The following is a 22,158-nucleotide window of genomic DNA, read 5'->3' as shown; positions in this document are numbered from 1 at the left end:
TTCTCAATTAGTGTCCTGCCAAACCTTTTTTCCCTTTTACTTTTTAGAGTATAGACATTAAAACTCTTGCCTGTGGGGATTTTTCAAGGGAAACTGACTTTTTCAACAAAAACCAATAGAAAGGGTAAATCTTGGCATCAAATTAAAAGACAATCACTTTTTTTTCCTACTAAATTAATTATCTTCAAATGTTTCATTAACAGCAGATTTCTTATCACCAAAGTCAACTTCAGAATTGGAAACTGGACAAGTTTCTCTCTTTATCAAAGGAGAAAACATGTTTATGGCCCTTCCCCCCACAGACACCTCCCTTTGTCCTTTTAAAAGACTACAGCACCTACAGTGGGATTCACAATGAGTCTTCAAATCTTTTCTTTCTTTTTTTTTTAACTGGAGTTCGAAAATGTAATTCCAAAACAGCAGCTAATTCACCAAGCTGATTTAAACTAAAAATTAATTCCTGTGACGCATTCTGGGATATGCTGCTTCTGTTGCTAAAGAGAGAAACATCTATATAAAATGACCTGTTCTTCGGCCAATTCAGTTCCAGAATTCCACTTATGTGTGCACATCCAGTGCACTGAAGTCACAAAACTTTGCTTATCTCTACCCGTCAGGGTACCACACACACACTTTGGCCCTCATAGTCCCTCCAATGGCTATTTAAGGGTAGCACCACCAAGACCCCCCTCAGTTCCTTCTCACCACTTGCGGCTTGAGTTGGAGTTTTCTTTGCGGTATTTACCTCACAGTTTTGTTGTTATCTCAGAGTTTTCTCTTTTGTTTTGTGTATGTAGTTAGTAGTTATAGTTAATAGTAGTATCCTTAGTCTTAAATCAGTGAGTCTGAAGGTACTGAGGCAGGTCAGGGCAGCACCACACTTAAATAGCCCCAGGAAGGGTATGAAGGCCAGAGGGCACACAAATTGCTCTAATGGTACTGCTAAACCAAGTTCTCTAGCTTTGGTGCTCTGGGCATGCACACACCTGAGTGGAATACATGTCTACGCCCACATCTTGTAGAACAATAGTTATACTAAAGGTAAGTAGCCTGGGTTTTTTTTTTTTTTTGCTTTTGCTTTTTGTTGGGGTAGTGGTGATTTTTTTTACTGTGAATGAAGAGAGGGCTGCTACAGGTTTACTTAAAACTGTAAAGCTCAACATTTTCATTTCTAAGGGGTTTGTGTGAATCATTTTCCCCCTTTTGTTTGCATGTGTGCTCCTTCTGAGTTTTGCATTTTGCTTCATGTTTGCATGGAACAGAAAATGCAGTAAGATATTTACCAGTAACTACTGAGTTCTGTCTGATTTCAAGCTGAAACCGTTTGAAATCAAGTTTCACATTGTTTCACTGTGAAAACATGAATCAGTCCAGATTCACTCAACACTTGATTCAGGTTCACTAAGGGTATGTCTATACTGCAATTAAAAACCCACAGCTGGCCCATGCCAGCTGACTAGGGCTAAGGGGGAGTTTAATTGAGTTGTAGACATTCGGACGCAGGCTGGAGCCTAGGCTCTGGGACCGTGTGAGAGAGGAGGGTCCCAGAACCTGGGCTTCAGCCCAAGCCTGAATATCTACACTTCATTTGCCCCAGCCCCAGAAGCCTGAGTTAGCTGGCATGGGCCATCTGCAGGTGTTTAGTTGGAGTGTAGGCATACCCTAAAAGGTATGATTTGTTCAGTGTTTTGGGTGTGTAATAAAACACCAACCTAGGACAGTTTCACCAACCTAGACTGGTTTCAGTTTTCATTATGAAAGTTTCACACAATTCTGATGTTCCTACTTACACGTGTCCTTTCTAAAAATTTAAGAACTTTCTAGGTAACGTATACAATCTAGTTGTAAATGAGTATTTTTGTGCCAGCTCTGACTTGTAGCATGGCTTGACATTAGTTTGGGTAAGCAGATAATTTACTTAGAAGACTAAGGAAAGGCTATCACTGATCACATTAATTTTCTGATTCCACTAGCTACATCGTATCTTGCCTAACATTTCAAAAAGACAGTTTGACTCAGCATATCCATACAAGGAAATGGTGGCAGATTCAGAGTCCAGGAGGTTGAAGAACTAGATATTACAGAAGGATCCCCATACTATATGCCTCGCAATGAGTCTCAACTCAGAGTTGGAGGACTATCTCCAGTATGGTGGTTTTTTGTTAATAGTAAAATTGAAGGTGAAATTCAGCCCCAAAGGCCCAGCACAAATGCTAGGCACCTATTAAGTTATACCTAAGTCTTGTCTTTTTTTTTTTTTTTTTTTTAGTACTTCACTGAGATTTAAGTTGTCTATAGCCCTCATACTGGCCCTCTACTCAGGGCTGAATTTCATCTTTAGGGATCACCTGGCTGCATTAATTATGCACATTTCAGGCTGCATGGTCATAAGGTGGGGGTAGAGTCCTCACCTCATTTGCTGCACAAGGACTGAGGCAAGGGCTCCTCAGGATTTGTGGGCTATAATTATACCTAGCAATTAAAGAATCCATTTACCTTCTGCACATAGAGAAACAGCTTAAACAATCAGCCTTTACTGGGCACATGCTGTTGGCTCTTTTGTAGGTGCTCATATTAAAATCCCTACCTTAGCCCAGACTCACCTTCTGCACTTCCTTCTGAGCTGCCTTTGCTTCTTGTTCTTTCCATTTATATTCTCCCAATTACCTCATTAGCTCAGTGATTACCACGCAGGCTCACAATTCCCCAGCAGAAACTGTATAATGGCCTGCAGCCTTCTTCAGCCTGCAGAAATGTCAGTGATCAGAGTGCTGCTGATAGTGCCCTGGCATAGACATCATTGGCTGATCCGGGGCAGGAGTCAACATTTCGGTAGTAGAAGTGGGAATAGGTATGAAGGGCCTTGAAAGTGAAGATGAGCAACTTGCCTTTAATAATCCAGAGAAGAAGGACGTAGTGGAGGGATGCAAAGGGGAGAGGGGGGTGATATGATCAAAGTGATAGCCTAGGAGAATGATCTTTGCAGCAGCACTCTGAATGGAAATGAGCCTGGCAAGACTGCATTTCTCAAGGCCTGAGAAAAGGATGTTGCAGTAATCAAGACATGAGATGATGAAAGCCTGGACAAAAGTTTTAGCTGTGTGGATGGATAGGAAAGGCCATATCTTAGAGATGTTACATAGAAAGAATCTGCAAAGTTTAGACACCATCTGGATGTGAGTCTGTAGAGAGAGGTCCAAGTCAAAGAGAATGCCCAAGTTATGAGGCTGAGTGACAGGCAGGATGGTAGTGGTGTCCACAGTGATCAAGAAAGGAGGTGCATGGGGAAGGGCTTCAAGGGGGGGAGGAGATTCAGAGCTCAGATTTAGCCATGTTAAACTTGAGCTGATGGCTAGACATCCATGGGGAAATGTCAGAGAGAGAGGTTAAGGTTCTAGTTTGGATAGAAGCAGACAGGTATGAAGAGAAGTAGAGCTGTGAGTTGTCAGCATCAAGATGGTAGTTGAATTTTTGTTAACTCATTACTGTATTAACAATCATAATCTTGACTTTGCTGCCACCATTAAAACTATTGTTTGCTAATACAGCTCAGAGTTGCTACCTATTCCAAGATTAGGAGAAAAATAGTAGTCTCAGATACTGTTGTGTGGTAACAGTTGCTAATGCTGACTTGACAGCTGCTACATTTTATTTTCATGGTATTGATACTGTATTTATACTTCTAAATTTTGACAATTTATGTATTGGTTTTTCCGTTATGTTCATCACCATGGTTACGTAACATTAGTGAATTTAGTCCTCAGTACCCCTCAGCTTTAGGAAATATTATCCCTCATTCACAGATGAGGAGCTGAGGCATTCAGAGGTTGAGTGACTTTCCTACAAAATTGAACAAATTACCTTTTAGACTGATGCTTTTCATGTTTGGTTTCAACCAAGCCAATGTTTTCACTGAAGAATTGAAAACTTTGAAATTGAACCATTTTTACAAAATATTTTGATTGAGTTGAAACTGATTTTTTTAATGAACAATAATTTAGTTCAAATAATTTCAACAGGCACTTTATATAAGTGAGCCAGGATTGGGGGAGTAGTAGGAAATGTCATAGGTGAGGTCAAGCTACTGGGGAACAGCTCTATTTCTGCAAAATTCATAGTGCCATTAGACAGAGGCTCCAATTTTGAAGAGCTTAACAATTCTGCATTTTCTTTAGTCATGGAGGCTGTCTCTTCTCCTGAAGAGTGTTAACACCACCCAGGGCTGGGAATTTTTGTAGAATTTATAAGCGCAGCCCCTGCAGAGTGTATGAGCTTGTAGGCCTTGATTCCCTAGGGCTCTTTCTGTTCCTATGGAACTTAGTAAATTCTTCAGGCTTCTTCATGCCAGCAAGCCTTTTTGCTCCTGAGGCTCATTCTGCTCCTATTCAGCTTATAAATTACAAAGGGTCTTCAGCCTAAGGGTCTCTCTAGCATAAGCTATGAGAGAGTATCATCCCAGGGAGTATATAAATTCTGAGACTTGGCTCCCTTGTAGAGTTTTCAAACTTTGAAAATAATATTTGTACCTATTTAAATCAATGATAAATTTGGCCCAAAGCATACTAAAGTATTTCAGTTATTAATGATCTATGCTGTTAGTAACTCAGTGTAATGCTATACTTGCTTGTTTATATCTATTGATAATGAATACACATATTCTACAAATCAGACGAGTTGGATCAAACCATTTCTTTTTTCAGTGGCCTTTGCAGCTATTCACAGTTACAAATGGTATCCTGGGGTTGCTATAATGAAAAGTGGTCAGATTCAGAGGAAAATGGAACAACGGTAAAGGATCAATTATTGCAGGTATGAGAAGTACGTTTAATTTTCTTGTGATCTATCATTACAGCGTAAGCATGAGTATTTCTCACAATAGTTAAAGGCTAATCACCATTGCTGCTAGATATAAATCTCAAACAAGACTATGTGCCAAGTAAATGTGAGTTTGGCTAACTCCTTAAATCTTGAAGAAATAGAAAAAACAGAAATCATGCCGGGTTGCCTTTTTCTATATGTTTTTTGTTGCAAAGTGTTTAAAAAATAAAGTCAATTGCTGGTAGTTGCATACTTTTTACATACAAAAGGCAATGTCTAACTTTCCTTTATTAACCCTTACTGGGATAATGTTTTCAATCTCTTCACATATAAAAGCAGTAGAAATAGTTTCGCAATTAATGAATTCCAACACCCAATTTATTGTGCAAGAAATGCAAGAAAGTTTTGACATTCATAAATTGTTTCCTACTAAAGTCTGAATAGCTAGCTGGGTAGCATCCATTTGATGTTGCAACTTGAAAGGCCAGTGGTCATGTGTTCCAGGTGTTCTGAGTTAATATTTACACATAGTGTGGTGTAAAAATATATACAGTTAGCTAATAAATAGTTGACTCCTGGCATTAGGAATAAAAAGGAAGGTTTTCTTTTTCAGTCAAAGCTTTGTTTCTGCTTTAGTGTAATATTACTACTGGAAGCTCAAATTTGAAAGACCTACAGACATCAGGGTGCATTATTATGTGTAAGTAGAAGGGTGATTTTGCTTAATAAATGGCTTATTTCTGAAGTAAGTAATAGAAAAATTGACATTTCTCTTTTGGGAGACTTGTTTCACATAGTAGTTTGAACTGCCAACTGAGATACAGTTAGGATTTTTTTTCTATATAAATAAATGGTCAAAAGGACTTCATCAGTTGTCATGACTACATGAATGAAACTTTATTTATGGACCTCTTTGATGCTGCTAGTTACAACTATTGCCAAAGAGGTGGGCTCAGAGCAGTGACAAGAATATCATAGTAATGAAGTGTAGGCTTTCAGGTAAGCAAACAAATAACTCAGTGAGGTCTGAATCAAATGGTTTGTTTAAATAAAGTAATAAAATGGAACATTTTTAAATATGCCAGCCAAGCATCACATGTGTATATCAAGGCCAACTGTCCTTGTCAATTGCTAACTTTCACCTACAAAACTCATTTTGGAGCATTGCTTTTAAAACCATTATTTTTATTGATAATGTCTAATTATTAACCTAATAGATATGCATTTTTAAAAATAGCTTCTTTTGTCATCATAGCAATGGAGTAGGTATGTATGAAAGAAAGGGTGAAACAAAGGGAAAACTCCTTTACATAAGAGAGTCCGCTTCTTTGTAGGTGAAATTAACAGCCCCCCTTTTCATCAGGGAGATCAGTCCCAACAATTGCTTAATCCAAATAACCATTGGGGTTACTATTTGAATTCCTTGGATGGGGAGAGAAGGAAGGATTTGTGCCCCTGAATATCCAGTGGTGCAGAAGCAAACATGGCTCAGTTTTGTTTACTTCATGTTTTGTGCAACAGCATCACTGACAATGTCAACAAAAGTGAACAGAGCTCTGGCAGTTGTGGGTAACTGCTTGCAGCAGGTTCCAAGGACAGCTGTGTTTCATAGTATCAGAATTTTGGATTCTTTCTAAATGAAACAAATTAGAATGTTTGCTGTGTACAAGTAAGTGGGAAAATAAAGAAACTGGATCATGGAAAAACCTTTCAGAAGACTGTATATACTGCCCTTGTTCCTTTATTTTCTTCTTATGGACCATGACGCTGCTCTTAATGAAGTATTTTACAAAACTAATTTACTGCACTGGAAACTGGATCAGGTCTATCCTCCTACAATTTCATTTCCATTGTCCTTTTCATATTTCTTTCAAACAGTTTCCTCCTTCAGTATTTAACTCAAGCTCTATCATTTCATTGAACAAATAATGTGGATAAAAATAATATAAATCCACTGAAAGATCACTTTGAAGAGCAATCAAATACAGTTTTATAAGTGAGCTACATAAAACTGAAATATAAGGTAGCAGAACAAAATGCTGACATCATGCAGCCTACTGAAAACTTTAAGTATTAATGTAAGAAGAAAAAAAAATCTCTAGTGGGGGAGAGCAATATGAACGACTCATTATAGTTTTAGTTCTCAGAATTATTCCTAATGTTGTTAGGTTAACAAAAGCCTTAGACACCTTTTTGTCTAAGCTTAATAAAGTTATCTCCCATTTTGCGGTGGATTACAAGCATTCCTCTTGTGGTTCACTGCAGAATATGTACAAGAAAAAAAAAACATTGTTTCCTCTACAGTACACTGAAGGCTGAATTCTGGCACTATGCCCAAAAGTCAGTTCATTCTAAGCAATGGTGCACCCTCAGATATGCTGACAGAATCATCCAATACAAGAGAAGTCTTGCCATGCTAGACAAGATGCCTGCCCTCATGGGGACCCAATACACTCCTTTTTTTGTGTCAGAGCTAGACAGTGATAAAGTAACAATAAAAGCTCCCCACTGTTCAAAGGAGAGGCAGATTAGTGAACTAGTGTAAGGTAGCTTATACTGCTGATGCTTATGCTATACCTATTCTGTGAATAAAGTACTTTAGTCCACAAGAATTTCAGTCCAACACCTTTCTGGAGCAAATCCTGTATGTCAGATATGCAAATCACCTCTCTGCTGAGCACACCACTTACCAGTTATTTTATTAATCTTGTGTTGGGAGAAGGAGCAACCTTGTGTTCTGTTCTCTGTTCTTTAATTTCCCATTGATTTAATTAAGCTTCTGTATGCTCAACAGCCTGGCAGCTTGGAACGAGGTATACTTGACCTGGTGATGAGCCAAACTTCATGGCCTTTGAATGTACCTCTGTATTCTCTTTTGAGGTATAAAAACTCTTACTCTACCTGTAAAAATAAATGCAGTTTATACAGGACTATACTGTGAGCTAAATTCTATCCTGGAGTAAGCAAGTAAACTCCTACCTATTCCAACACTGAATTTGGCTCCATATGTATGCATTGACTGTTGTGGATAAAACTGTATAGAAACATAATGAGGCTACCCCATTGGTGCATATTTTGATTAACTTATTACTTATATAAATATGTATTTAGTTTATCCACAGCAGAGATATTGCATGAGCAACAGTAGTGCAGACTTATTTACATTGTTCTTCTAATTTGCCTCAACACTGAACTGGAGAGAGCACCTCTAGGTCTGGAAGAACTGTTCCATTTCTATGCCAATTCCATCTTCATTCTGTCTGCCAACACTGGGGCCAATTAGTGTCAATTGTGATGCGTACACCTGTTCTCTTTAACCTGAATTGAGACCACCAACTCATTTAATGCAGGCCACTAAATAGTGTGATTGGTTGTAATAACTTTCACAAGATACTTATCTAGCAATATTTGAACTGGTGACCAGGAAGTTGGTTTCTGTATTCAATGCCCTGAACCATCCAAGCTCCCATATACAAAGTATTATGCCAAAGGGACTACCCAGAGGACCAACAAAAAAGTGGTCTCTTGAAGGAGATGAGTCAATGAAGGTTGCTACAAAATTCACTTGAAAAACTGAACATAGTCTCAGAAAAGATTAAATTATACTTGTCATACCAAAATTATTCCATTGTTTTATAAAATACTGAAAATACAAACACTTTGCTTTTATAGAATAATTGAAATACAAGCTTAATACACCAATTACGCCAGACATAAGTAAAATACACATTTAATATGTATTAAATTTAACTGCTGTGGTGTTTCAGTATAAAAACTTAAAGCAATTAGCAAAAAAACTTGTAAAGTGCATCATTGCCTGTTCATATGCAGTGTATACTTTCCAGACTTTGCAGTCCAAAGTGGTTCAGCTGTATCTGGGAATCAATTTTGGGTGGTCACTGGTTGCTTCAGCAGTACAAGGGCAGACCCTCAGCGATGTTAAACTGGTGTGCTCTATTCCAGTGGTCACCTAATAAAATAATTTAATACTGTAAAATCCCAGGCAAGGGCTTGGGGTGGTTGATTGGGTTAGATTGTTGGTGAATAAATGTGAAGGGGCCAATTTAAATAGGTGATGTGTAAGGTGCTGTGAGTTAGACTTCATTAGGCCCTGTCAAACTCAGACTCCATAAATCCACAAGTCTTCTTAAACTCACTCTACTGATGTGTAAAGAAGTCTACACCCTGAATAACTAAAAGAAGGTCTAAGCAAAAGAAGGATAGGGTCTACAGTAATTTACACCTTCTTTCATCTTCTAGAGTGTGACATCAACATAAACTTCCTATACATCAGCAATGAGGATATAATTAGGTGTGCCCAGACTACGTTGCTACCCCATCCTCAGAGAGCAAAAGACTATAATTTGGTGCCCAAACTTAACCCGCTTCCTATGGTCTGGCTGAATTGGTATCTCAGAAACAACAACAAAAACTTCAGCTTAAGTTTCCACCTTGAGCTTGGGTTTTCATAGGGCTCCTTCAAGATTCCTCTGGAGCAAACTGACACTCCCATCCTCGTTTATATTTTAGGATTTTGTATTGCTGTCCATCACCATAGTATCAGAGTGCAGATGCTACAGTAATTCTGATAGGAGGTAATTGCACCCAGAATGATTCAGCAGTAATCACTCAGTTTTACCACTCAACAGAAGAATTCTGAATTTTGTTATAGTAGGTCTAAAGGAGTCTAAGGGTAATAAAAGGGGCTTATACTTATACCATCTTACACTTCACCTGAATTTAGCCCATTTTACTATGGGTTTCACTGTATCTAAGTTTAGAAATATTTAGATAAAAGTATATGGAGTACTAAAAGAAAGTATTTTTTTCACCTTATTCTTTTTTTGACTGTAGTACTTCCCTGGCATTGATGGACTATTCACCAGATAATAAGATGAAACAAAACAAAAAACTGGTGTGACTCTTACCTGTGAATTCTACCAGTGAAAACTGGTAACTAAAAATACCTTTGAAAAGGTCAGAGAGATGGGAACTCTCTGTTTTTAATTGATTTTGAATAATTTGTTAGTGTACACTTTTCACCTTAATGGCTAATCCCACATTGAATTCATGTGCCCTGCCAAAATGGATTTCTCATAGACAAAATTAATTTTCCACAAACTTCTTCCCTATTTTTATTCCAATTCAAGGGCTCCAGAAGGCGTGCATAGATTTAATGATTTGATCTATAAATATAAGACTTCAATGTTCAGTTTAACCAATATTGCTGTGTATTGAACATTTTAAAATATTAATATTGGGTGTGACTTGTAGGAGAGTATGATTCATTTTCATGGAACAGATTCTAGGTACAGTATCTGTATTGGTGCTTATTAATTACTTTAACAGAAGTGTTTTGTTCCTTTAGTTCCTCTTGAGGATTAAATACCACATAACATATGTTAGATTTTGGCAATCTTGTGTTTACAGAAGTTTAAAAAATATTTTGAGCAGTTGTGCATGAAATTATTTAATATCCCTCATGAGAGGAAATGCTAACAATGTTAAAACCAAATACTACTGCTTTCTATGAATACTTTTTTCATATCTCGTGAGAAACTACTGAAAGGAATATGAAATTTCCGGACTTACTCAGGCTGTGGAAAAAAAGACAACAATGATACCTGAAAACACACATTTTTAGAGAAAAATGCTGAAGATAATTGAAATTTACATACATTAACCAGGTTACAGTCCCAAATTAGGAGAAAGTAGCTTCCTTTTTTAAAGCAGGTTAACAATTTAATAGTACAGGAATTCAAGTGATAAAGAGAATATATTTGAGAACTATTAAGTTATTTTGTTTACTTTGACATAAATAATAGAGAGATTCGGAACATAGTGAGTAGGTAAATTTCCCTCTGAAAGAGAAAAAAAAAGTCCATGACTGGGGCTGTGCAAACCACTGATTTTTTTTATTTGTTGGACGTTCCAAAAAAAAAAAAAATCAGAGAACATTTTTGTTTCAGGTCAAACAAAACAAGTGAAGCCTTTGAAGACTGCAAGATAAAATGAAAGTAAAGCCCAAAACAGGAAAAGAGGGAGGCACAGATCAGAGAAAGAAGAACAGGAGTACTTGTGGCACCTTAGAGACTAACAAATTTATTAGAGCATAAGCTTTCGTGGACTACAGCCCACTTCTTCGGATGCATATAGAATGGAACATATATTGAGGAGATATATATACACACATACAGAGAGCATAAACAGGTGGGAGTTGTCTTACCAACTCTGAGAGGCCAATTAATTAAGAGAAAAAAAACTTTTGAAGTGATAATCAAGCTAGCCCAGTACAGACAGTTTGATAATAGGTGTGAGAGTACTTACAAGGGGAGATAGAGTCAATGTTTGTAATGGCTCAGCCATTCCCAGTCCTTATTCAAACCGGAGTTGATTGTGTCTAGTTCACAATCAGATCAGAGAAAGGGAGTGTCAGAGGCAGTTTTGGCTCTACATCATGTCAATTTGTAATCACTGTCCATCTTGCCAGCCCACACACCAAAATATCTGGTTTCCTGTGCCTAGGTTAATATAATTGTTTTTCTCTCTTGTATAAAGCAGGAATTATAAATCAGTATTTATAACAATACATCACTGGCATAATATTAATAAGGATTGGACACATTTTTAACTTGATTATGGTCTAAACAGGCCTTGCACTTTCAGAAGTATACAAAGTTCACTGTGAGGAATGCACTCTGATGTATTTATCTCCCAAAATCTTAATGTACCAAAAGGGTGAGAGAAACTTTTTGTGCTTATGTTACACATTCCATCCTGCACAAAGCCATCTTCACTTGTGCACATACATATATGGAACTATCCTTAATTTTGCTAACTGTAAAGAAGTTAGGAGGGAATACTAATTGTAAGAGTTGCCATCAACTTGAGGACTGTAATGGGGTATACTGGCCTTTTAAACCTAAGAGGGGCCAGAAAACCCCCATCCCAGGGATGTTGGTGTGAGCACAGGCTGAGGAACTAGCCAAAACTGGAAGAGAGGTGGTCGTCCCAGGAAGTTAGCAGTAGGATGAAAAGAACTCAGGACACAGTTACTTTAAGGGCCTGGGATCAGAAGCCTTGTAGTGTAGGTGGGGGCAGAGCTCCCTTCTCTCCTGACTAACTGGAAGGATCTCTCCTAAGGAGATATATGTATGCCACCTTCCCTCTCAGAACAGGGTGCACACTGACAGAGGAAGAAAGGTAGAGCAAGAAGTCTAAGATTCTGCTGGACAGAATAAAGTCTCTGTAAGTAGCAGGAGCATTAGAGATGCGTGCGAACCCTGGGGATGCTACGGTGGACCTTGTGTTTGGGACACTGAGGAGTATTTTGAATTACTTTTGGCTGCTGACCCAGTTTCAGAGGAGGGCTGATGATTCCCCTAAGAGAGACTGTACGGTGCTCCTAAGAGGCCTAAGGAGAGGATGCAGATGGAGGGCACTGTGGAAACACCTGTGGCCACAAGAGTAAACCGGGTGAATGGTATCCCTGCCACAGGGACCATTTATGTTTCAATTGAATTCTGTAGTACAAAACAATTCCAATTAACATCCAAGGAAGTAGGATCTGATCCTTCAGGGCAACTTCTAAGTGAGGAATGATGAACTATAGAGGGGAAAGGTATAATGGACCCTCTTTCTTTTGTGGATTTTAAATTAGAATGTATTACATAAATACAAATACTTTACTATTGCAAATGTATGTCTACATCTAACTAGATATGTGCTAATGCTAACTTTTTACTTTTGTCTACAAAGCTTTAAAAATTTGCTGACAATAAACCAGTCTTTTAAAAATGAGGAAAGATGGGCTTAGAATTAAGGCATAGGACAGGTCACTGGAGAATTGGGTTTCTATTTCTGGCTATATCACAGTCTTTGTGCTACTTAACCTCTGTGTGCCTCAGTTTCTCTTTGAAAACAAGAATGATAATTAAATACCTAAGAGGTGTTATGAGGATTAATTGAATAAGAACTTTAAGAATTTGAAATCCTTGGATACAGGTTGTTATAGAAATGCAAAGTGTTATCAATACTATTAAGTAAAACATGTTTAAAGTAATTATTTTCATCTAGGTCTTGTTACAGATTTGCCACTATTTTTAAAAAATGGTACAGCAGTTTTAGCTGTGCAATTCCTTAGTAAATCAATGGAAATAGGAAAATATCAAAAATACAGCATTGTATAATTTCCCACTGAACATACTCTAAATCGTTTAATGGCTACAAGAATTGCATTTTTCCTCCTATTGTATTACTAGGCATACAATGGACAGGGTCGGAGAATAAACACGCTAGTTAAATATATTTAGCTTGCAGCATTTTATCTCATTAATGCATACTATACATTTATGCCTTAAGCAAACTTTAGAAAAAGCTCAGATGCTACAAGAATGCACCTACATCAAAAAGGAACTAGTTGGGTAGATACATATGCAATATATTTAACATTAAAAATGCAATATATTTTTGAAATCAAACTGCACAATAGAAAACACTGACATGACCTAACTGTGGTTGTGAATGATGCCTAATGGGCTAGATTCGTTGGCTTCTGATGGAAATTCCACCAAGGAGACGCTTGTGGCAGAGTCAAGTGACTTCCAACTTCCTTTGCTGTGGAATGGGTGGGTGGGAGCAGGGCCGGTGCAAGGAATTTTTGCGCCCTAGGCGAAACTTCCACTTTGTGCCCCCCCCAGCCCTGCGGCAGCTCCCCCCACCCAGGGGAGCCGTGCGGCAGCTCCCTGCCCCAGCTCACCTCTGCTCCACCTCCTCCCTGAGCATGCCGCTCTAACTCTAATTCTCCTCCCCTCCCAGGCTTGCGGCGCCAAACAGCTGATTGGCGCCGCAAGCCTGGGAGGCGGGAGAAGTGGAGCAGTGACAGCGTGCTTGGGAGGGGGCGTAGCAGAGGTGATCTGGGGTGGGGAGCCCTGCGGCAGCTCCCCCCCCAACTTTGAGGCACCCCTCCCGCGGCAACTCTCCACCCCTCCCTGGCCCAGGGAGCCGTGTGGCAACTCCCCACCCCAGCTCACTTCTGCTCTGCCTCCTCCCCGAGCATGCCGCCCCCGCTCTAATTCTTCTCCCCTCCCAGGCTTGAGGCACCAAACAGCTGATTGGCACCGCAAGCCTGGGAGGCGGGAGAAGTGGAGTGGCCGCTGTGCTGGGAGAGGGAGTCTGAGCCGCACATGTCAGCGCGCCGCCGGCAGCCCAGCCCAGGAATGCTGTAAAAAAAAATTGGGGGCACCACTTTTTGGCACCCCCAAATCTTGGCGCCCTAGGCAACTGACTAGTTTGCCTTAATGGTAGCACCGGCCCTGGGTGGGAGCTCTAAGAAACCAGTGTAGCACAAAGTGTAAAATTCACCCTTGGTGCACAGGCCTGCACACCACTTATATCTCACTTAAATCTTCAAACTAGAACAATGGTTTTCAAACTGGGGTACACATACCTCTAGGGGGATATGCAAGAAATATCCTGTAATGGCGGGCTTATCCCTTACAGACCTTTCCCCCCTCCCTCTGTTTTCATAGATGTATTATGACCCTGTCTCAGATGTGGGTACGCGGTAGACTGCATTATTTGGAAAAGGTACACAACCTAAAAAGTTTGAAAACCACTGAACTAGAGATTCACAGGATTTTTGCCGGCTCTTTGTAGAGGAGCAAATTTTACTCCCAAACCTCTTCTATTCAGTCAGTAGGAGTTTGCCCGAATAAGCATTGTCCTTTATTACCTTATAGCGTAGTAACAAGGCATCTCACAGCTTCCGTGCAGGTCTTTATTCAGTGGAATCATACAGCTGAGGCTGTTGGATTCCCTGTGGAGGAGCTTGGATGAGGTTATGTTCCAGTTTAGGTCTCTTGGCCTTTTTCTTTGGCCTTCAAAGAGAAAACATTTTCTAGACAAACACACACCTGGTGGTAAAACAATAGATGCTAATAAATAAATTAATAAAGAAGATGGAATGGAACCGTCATATACAAGGTTTCCAGGAAAACAATTAGCTGTGAGTTACTTCAAGCCAGAAGATACGTTTTTTTCTTTATACCTACAGTGCATGCAGAGCAGCAAACCTTAAAAACTTTCTCCTCTAGTCACAGTAGGAATTTAAAAACAAACAGAAAATATATATAGTTTTAAATTTTAAAATGTTGGTGTAGTGGGAAGGAAAGTTGTAAGTTTGTGGAAATATGTTTTTCTTAAACACATGGAGATTTTGCATTTTGGGAAAAATGAAGTAAGCAAAAAACAGCCCTTTGTTTACACTGTTAAGGAGAATCTAAGTGTTTATTTTAATTAGATAGAAGTACCACACAGATTAATACTGTGGAAGTAATAAAGATATGAGCATAATATTATGTGCCATGTTAAAAAAAATTAAGAGTATATTCAGCATAGTCTAACCACTGCAGAAAGCCAAATCCTGTTTATTTCACTCATGGCAGTAATCGCAGTGAATTCACTTCAGGAATTGAGCAACATTTGACCAGAAAGTTGAATTAGTGGTACAAATCCTGCACACAGTGCATCTTGGTGCAAGCAACATTCTGAGGTCTGGTCTATACTACCCGCCTGAATCGGCGGGTAGAAATCGACCTCTCGGGGATCGATTTATCGCGTCCCGTCGGGACGCGACAATCGATCCCCGAAGCAGCGCTCTAACTCCACCAGCAGAGGTGGTAGTAAGCGCCGCCGACAAAAAGCGGCAGAAGTCGATTTTGCCGCCGTCCTCACAACGGGGTAAGTCGGCTGCAATATGTCGAATTCAGCTACGCTATTCACGTAGCTGAATTTGCGTATCTTAAATCGACTCCCCGCTGTAGTGTAGATGTACCCTGAGAAACATTTAAAACTGCCTTAGAAAATATGATTGTACTGATCTTATTATTTTCTGTAGGTGACTCCATCTACCCACCTGCTAGCTGAGATGTTATTCCAGAATTGAATTATGTTAAAACCCCAGGGTTTGGGTGTTATTAACAATATTTGCCCACATTTTCCTTTTTTTCTTCCTTTGATTTTTACTTTATTTTATTGATACATATTCACATAGCATAGATAAAACTAGAAGAAAATACATAAAAAGGTACAGGAAGACTACAGGCAAGTCCTCAGTTATAGACAGATGATGAGTGGGTGGGTTTTGTTCATGATCCATCTGTAATTAGTTTTAAAAATAACACCCTACAAATATTCGTTGGAGTGGATGGATTCAGGTCTGAAGATTAGGTTTAAAATACTTAGGCCAGATCCTCAGTTGGAGTAATGGAACTATGTCAATTTACAACAATTGAGAATCTGCTCCTTAGAACCACAGATTGAAATATCAGCAGATTCGACTTTCTGTAAGGATTGCACTGGTGTCTTTGGCCAACAAACAGTAAGAAGAAAGTATACAGAGGACTAATTCCCTGATCCAGTAAAATGCTTAAACATGTACTTAAAGTAAATGGACTACTCGTGCTTATGAAACAAAAATTTGGCTCAATATGGAGGACATTTTTAAAGTAAAAAATTGAATCTTTAACATGAATTGGCTGGAAAAACCTTGAAACATAATTCCAGTGACATATGCTTTTTTGTTTCATTACCCTTTATTTTGACATCACATAACATGTAGGAGAGGAAATTCAACTTAAGATAATAATGAGCAGCATCAAAAAAAAAACAGTTAAGAGACACAAAGATCCTTCTGCTTTACATTTTAGGAATCATAGGTAGCAAATGAAAATCAAATAGTGATATAATAAATGTGTGTAGAGAAAATCCAAATGTAACCATTCACAGAAGGTAATGTCTAGTGTTGGTATTTGGATTGATATACAGGGAGTTGTTGAGTTATTTGCTAAGAATAAGAGTCACTGAAGGTGAACCTCTTTTTAAATATACTATGCTATATTAGATAAGATTCTATTCCTGAGTGTGGCACATGTCCATTTAACAGCAACAGCAAAGCTATTTAAAACTAAGCTATTCAAACTGAATAATGAACAAATCTTTACTTGCATCATCTTCCTTTCAACCTCACACACATCTTGGACGGTAAATAGAAACATACATACATGGAGTGCAGCACGATAAGGAAAATATTTTGCTTTGGGTTTTGGAAGGTGTGTGTCTGCTTTCCATATTGTGATCCATAGAACTCTTCCTTGTGGTCCATAGGAATGTGGGCATCCACACGGTGCAGTCAATCCCAGCCCCCTATGTGAAAGTATGGCCAGGATGTCTCAAACATAAAGCTGGAACTGCCTGCTGAAACTGCTCTTTAAAGTGAATTAATTCCTACTTTTCCCCCTAACTCATGGAAAGAGGGGGGTGAAGGTGACAGGCCCCTACCAGCAGACTGGGAGACAGAATAGCTACCACTGATGACTGGAACCCAATGCCTTGGAACCTTGGGCTTGACAAGGACCAGCTGTTACTCATAGTAGGAAAATGAGAACTGAGGGATCCTTAATGGGAATCAGAAAAGTCACACTAAAGGAAGACATTTGTATCAGAAAAAGAAGTGGAGAGAAACCAGGATGTAGGGACTCCTGCCTGGAGGAGCGGGAAGAGACAAAGAAAAAGACAAAGATATGCCAGGACTGCTGCCCTCTGAGGAGACTGGGTAAAAAGGATGAAGCCAGAGTGAGAACTTGGAAGGGGCTTCCATGAGACCAGGGCTTCTGAAGGACAAAGACTAGAGTAGAAATGTGCTTCAAGGGGAAGGGTTGTGATTGCAAGTGTATGTAGGGAGGAGAATGAGATTCAGTGCGGGAGAACTGGTTTTGACGGGGGAAAATAAATTGATCTTGTGCACGTGTATGTGGAGATTAATTTTGATTTGCCTGGGGGTGAGGGAAACTGATTTGTGAAAACTTGATTGTGGGTTGAATTAATTTTAAGGGTATTGGCAGTAAGTAGTTTTGAGTTACAGAGGGAGGGGATTGATAACAGATGTCTAGGGCCCTACCAAATTCATGGTCCATTTTGGTTAATTTCACGGTCATGGTATTTTAAAAATCATACATTTCATGATTTCAGCTATTTAAATCTGAAATTTCACAGTGTTGTAATTGTAGGGGTCCTGACCCCAAAATGGAGTTGTGGTGGGGTCGCAAGGTTATTGTAGGGGGGAGTGTTGCGATACTGCTACCCTTACTTCTGTGCTGCTGCTGGCAGCAGTGCTGCCTTCAGAGCTGGGCTGCTGGAAAGCGACGGCTGCTGGCCAGGAGCCCAGCTCTGAAGGCAGAGCCACCGCCAGCAGAAGTAAGAATGGCATGGTATGGTATTGCCACCCTTACTTCTGTGCTGCTGCCTGGAGATCTGGGCCCTCAATCAGCAGTTGCCACTCTCTGACTGCTCAGCTCTGAAGGCAGCAGTGCAGAAGTAAGGGTGGCATGGTATGGTATCGCCACCCTTACTTCTGTGCTGCTGCTGGCGGGGCGCTGCCTTCAGAACAGGGCATCTGGCCAACACCCACCACTCTCCGGCCACCCAGCTCTGAAGGCAGAGCAGAACTAAGGATGTCAATACCGTGGCCCCCTTAAAATAACCTTGTGACCTCCAAGCAACTCTCTTTTTGGTCTTCTCCCCTCATTGCCCTTTTTCCGTGGCCACTGGCCATTCCACTGTACTCTCGGTTGCTCAAGCTCACAACCTTTAGGTTATCTTTGACTTCTCTCTTGCCTCTTCTCCTCACATCCTCATTCTCCCTTTTCCTATTATATTTTTAAAGCTTTCCCCTCCCATGCTAGCATTCTTGTACATATCATGCTTTTTTCTTACCTGGTTACTATTGTAACTGCCTTTTATCTGGCCTCCTTGACTATTATCTTTCCTATTGAAAATCAAATATAGTCTTCTTTTCCTGCTGTTCTATCTTCCCTGACTACATGTCATCCATCTTCTCTCATTGCTTCCCACCTTGCAGCCCACACTCTGCCTGCTCTTCTTGCCTCCTTATTCCTTTGTTGCTTGCCTCCACACTCATGCCAAAAATGGTTCAAAGCTTGCAAGATCTTCTTTAATGGCACATCTCTTATGTGATTTCAATTATCTTGGGACAAAGTCTCCTAGGAATAGCTGCTCTAATGAGATTTCAGTTTCATTCAAACAGCAGCAGGCAAATATGGGTCACTTCTAGCTACACATTTGACCTGATCCTTCTCTTATCCAGACCTTCCCAAAAGTTGAATGGATGTAGATTTGGGTTTTGGCCTCACTCTAGCTGAACTATATAAACTATATTAGAGCTTGTTCACTAGTTTACAGCAAAAGAGTGGGTGTCAAAACTCCTGTACCAAATCTCTAGCGAAGACTGATTAATTTTTGTCAATACTTTATTTTTGTGAGCTATGGGAGACTGAAAAACCTGAATGAAAAATTGTTGTCTGTGCTGTTGCAGGCAGAAAATTACCGTATATACTCGATCATAAGCCGCTTCGTTTATAAGCCGACCCCTGCGAGACGGATAACTAAAAATGGAAAATGTGTATGACCCGTTCATAAGCCAACCCTATAATTCAGGGGTCAGCAAACTTTGGCTCTCGGGCCATCAGGATAAGCCGCTGGCGGGCCAAGATGGTTTGCTTACCTTGAGCATCTGCAGGCACGGAGGTAAACCTAAGTAAACAGAGTGTCCCAGCATGCCAGCTGCTTACCCCGACAACCCGGGACAGCAACTGGTGGGGAAATTTTTTGTGGAGGAGAAGCTGGGAGTCAGAGGAGTAACCCCTGTGACCACCCCCCATGTGACCCCACCCCCAGCCCAGGACCCCCACACGCTCCCCAGCCCATCCCTTCCCACCTTATCTGAGGAGGGCCAGGGGAGGATGTCTCTGGCATGGCTGGAGCTGCTCCCAAAGGCCGAGCAGCGTGGCCGCAGCCTGTTCCAGCAGGCCAGACCGGGCGGCGCGGTCGCAGCGTGTTCCAGCGGGCTGGGCCGGGCAGCGCAGCCACAGCCTGCTCTGGGGGGCGGGGACAAGCGGCAGGGCTGCAGCCTGCCAGCCCCGGAGCTGCAGCTGCTTCGGAGGCTGGGGGGAGAGCAGCATGGCCAGAAACAGAGACACTCTGGCTCTGCCTCTTCCCTTCTGGCTCTGCTGGCTGTGCTGCCTCTCCTTGCTCCCTCTGTTGTGGGGAGGGGTTGTGTCCCACCTCTCCCTCTCTATACCCGTTCATAAGCCGACCCCCTTCGCTGGTGCTTCCCTTTTTTACTAAAAAAATATTGGCTTATGAATGAGTATGTACGGTAATTAGTTGATTGTATACATCTGTACTAATATGAACTTGGTGCCTTTCTTCTAGCTTAAAATCATATGTGATGTGTTCACAGCTTATTATAGCAGTCTTCTTCAAAAAGACAGTAATGGAAGGAACACATTATATCTGAATAGATTTGAAAGAAACAATACAATATTGAAGTCATTGGTATGACTAACATTCCCTTGGGGTTGAGGAGTTGTCTCTATTTCTGTCTTGAACTGTTTTAGTCTTAGTTGTGTATTCATGTCTCCATACATGCACATTAGCAAACACCTTTTACCTGGGAATGTCATAGCTAAGCCCCTGCTAACACTGCCTGTTCTTCTACACAAAGTGAGAACATTGGCAGTGGTGATGATCAAAGCTTTGATTCAAGGATGGCTGTCAGCAAATAGCATTCAGCACAATGTAGCATAGTAGAGAGATGGGATATTGGGTCAAAGACATCAAGGAAATCCCTTATTTTATGAAAAGTGCATGGGGACTTTTCTATCCATGTAGGGCAGGCAAGGCTTCAGATTTTTACATACGCACACAGAAAAACAAATAGTAATCAAATTACTTACCAAGAAAGTAGGTAGTACTGAATTGGCCATGATGGGATTTGAACCCATCATAAAAGTGAATCTTGGTATTTTATACCAGATGCTGAAACCACTAAAACATTCCAATAGGAATGCAGTGTTGTGGTAAAATTGTGGACGTCTCCTCTGGATTTTAAACTGCCTAGCTCTTTTCACAACTGGTATGATGGTTCTTTATATCATGTCAGTTTAGATATTGTATGGCTTTCCCTCCAAACTCCATTGATTCAATGCTTAACATTCCTTTCTCACTTCTGTAGTCTGCTCCAAAAAGGCAGAAAAGAGAAGAGGTCTTTCACATTCACAAAGACAGTTCCACACAGGAAAATGGCATTGTCTGATTTAGTTTTCTCTCAAGCAAGCATCTCGCAATTTCATCAACATGGAGTTTTCAGAGGGCTAGAGTTAAGATGCAAAAGGCCATACTTAAAATATGCTTCACAGTGGATCAGTTTTCAGATTTTGCTTTTCAGTTAAAAATATTAAAAATCAGAGCTGGCAGCAGCAGAACAATGGCCAGAATAGCTGATTGCACCTAAAAGAGCTGTCTTGAAATACAACATGGGCCTTTGTTTCTAATTGACTGAAATAACATGAGGAAGAGTAGTTTTAATATAGTCTCTAGAGAGGACTTAGATTTTGGTTAGATAGGAAGAAAGTAAACTGAATATATTTTATGTGCTGTAGAGATATGCTGAACAGTTTGGTAAAAAGAATTACAAATAGATATTAGCCCATGAGTAAGTTAGTTATTTTTAGATACACACATATGCACAAATATATATAACATATATTAAAATATATTGTCCACATTTGAATCATGTTTCTTGTGTTTTAATTGTGGTAAGCACATCTCATTCCCCATATATTTGGTGCCCTTCATGACTGTACACTCACTACCCTTCAGATACAGGCTTGCAGGTTTTCATGTTCAACTATTTAAATCTCCCTAAGGCTATTGGTAAAAGACAAGTAAATATTATATATACCAGATGCACAAATGCACCTTTGATTTACTGCATTATCAACAAGTGAACATTCATCACACACCTCATGTTTTCATTTGTCCCGTGGCTTGCTGGCAATGTGCTTAGAAGCAGTGTGTGAGACTGACTCCCAAGTATAAAGCTAGCCTTTTATATCTTTGTTTCCTACTGTGAGCTTTTCAAGATTTTTCTTCTTGCTCTTTACAGCACTTTTTTCTGTTATAAACATTTCACTAATGCATATATGCCTTTTTTCCAATCAAATTGAATGTAATAGCAATTTTAAAACCGTAGACTCTCAATATAAAGACAATGGGCCTGGAACCTTTATGGTGTGATGGTCTGAGCGCTGTATTTTGGGGATTCAACTTTCCAGCAGTATAGTATGCAAGTAGAATAATAGCCTGGTCTTGCGCTCATTGAAGTCATTAGGAGTTTTGACATCAAAGTGGCAAATAGGATCCAATCTCATTTTATAATCCTTTACTTAAAAAAATAAACCTGTACTGAATAAAACAGTC

The sequence above is a fragment of the Malaclemys terrapin genome, chromosome 9, assembly GCF_027887155.1.
Source record: "Malaclemys terrapin pileata isolate rMalTer1 chromosome 9, rMalTer1.hap1, whole genome shotgun sequence".
NCBI classification, from domain to species: Eukaryota; Metazoa; Chordata; order Testudines; family Emydidae; genus Malaclemys; species Malaclemys terrapin.
Note: the sequence above shows the minus strand (reverse complement) of the source record.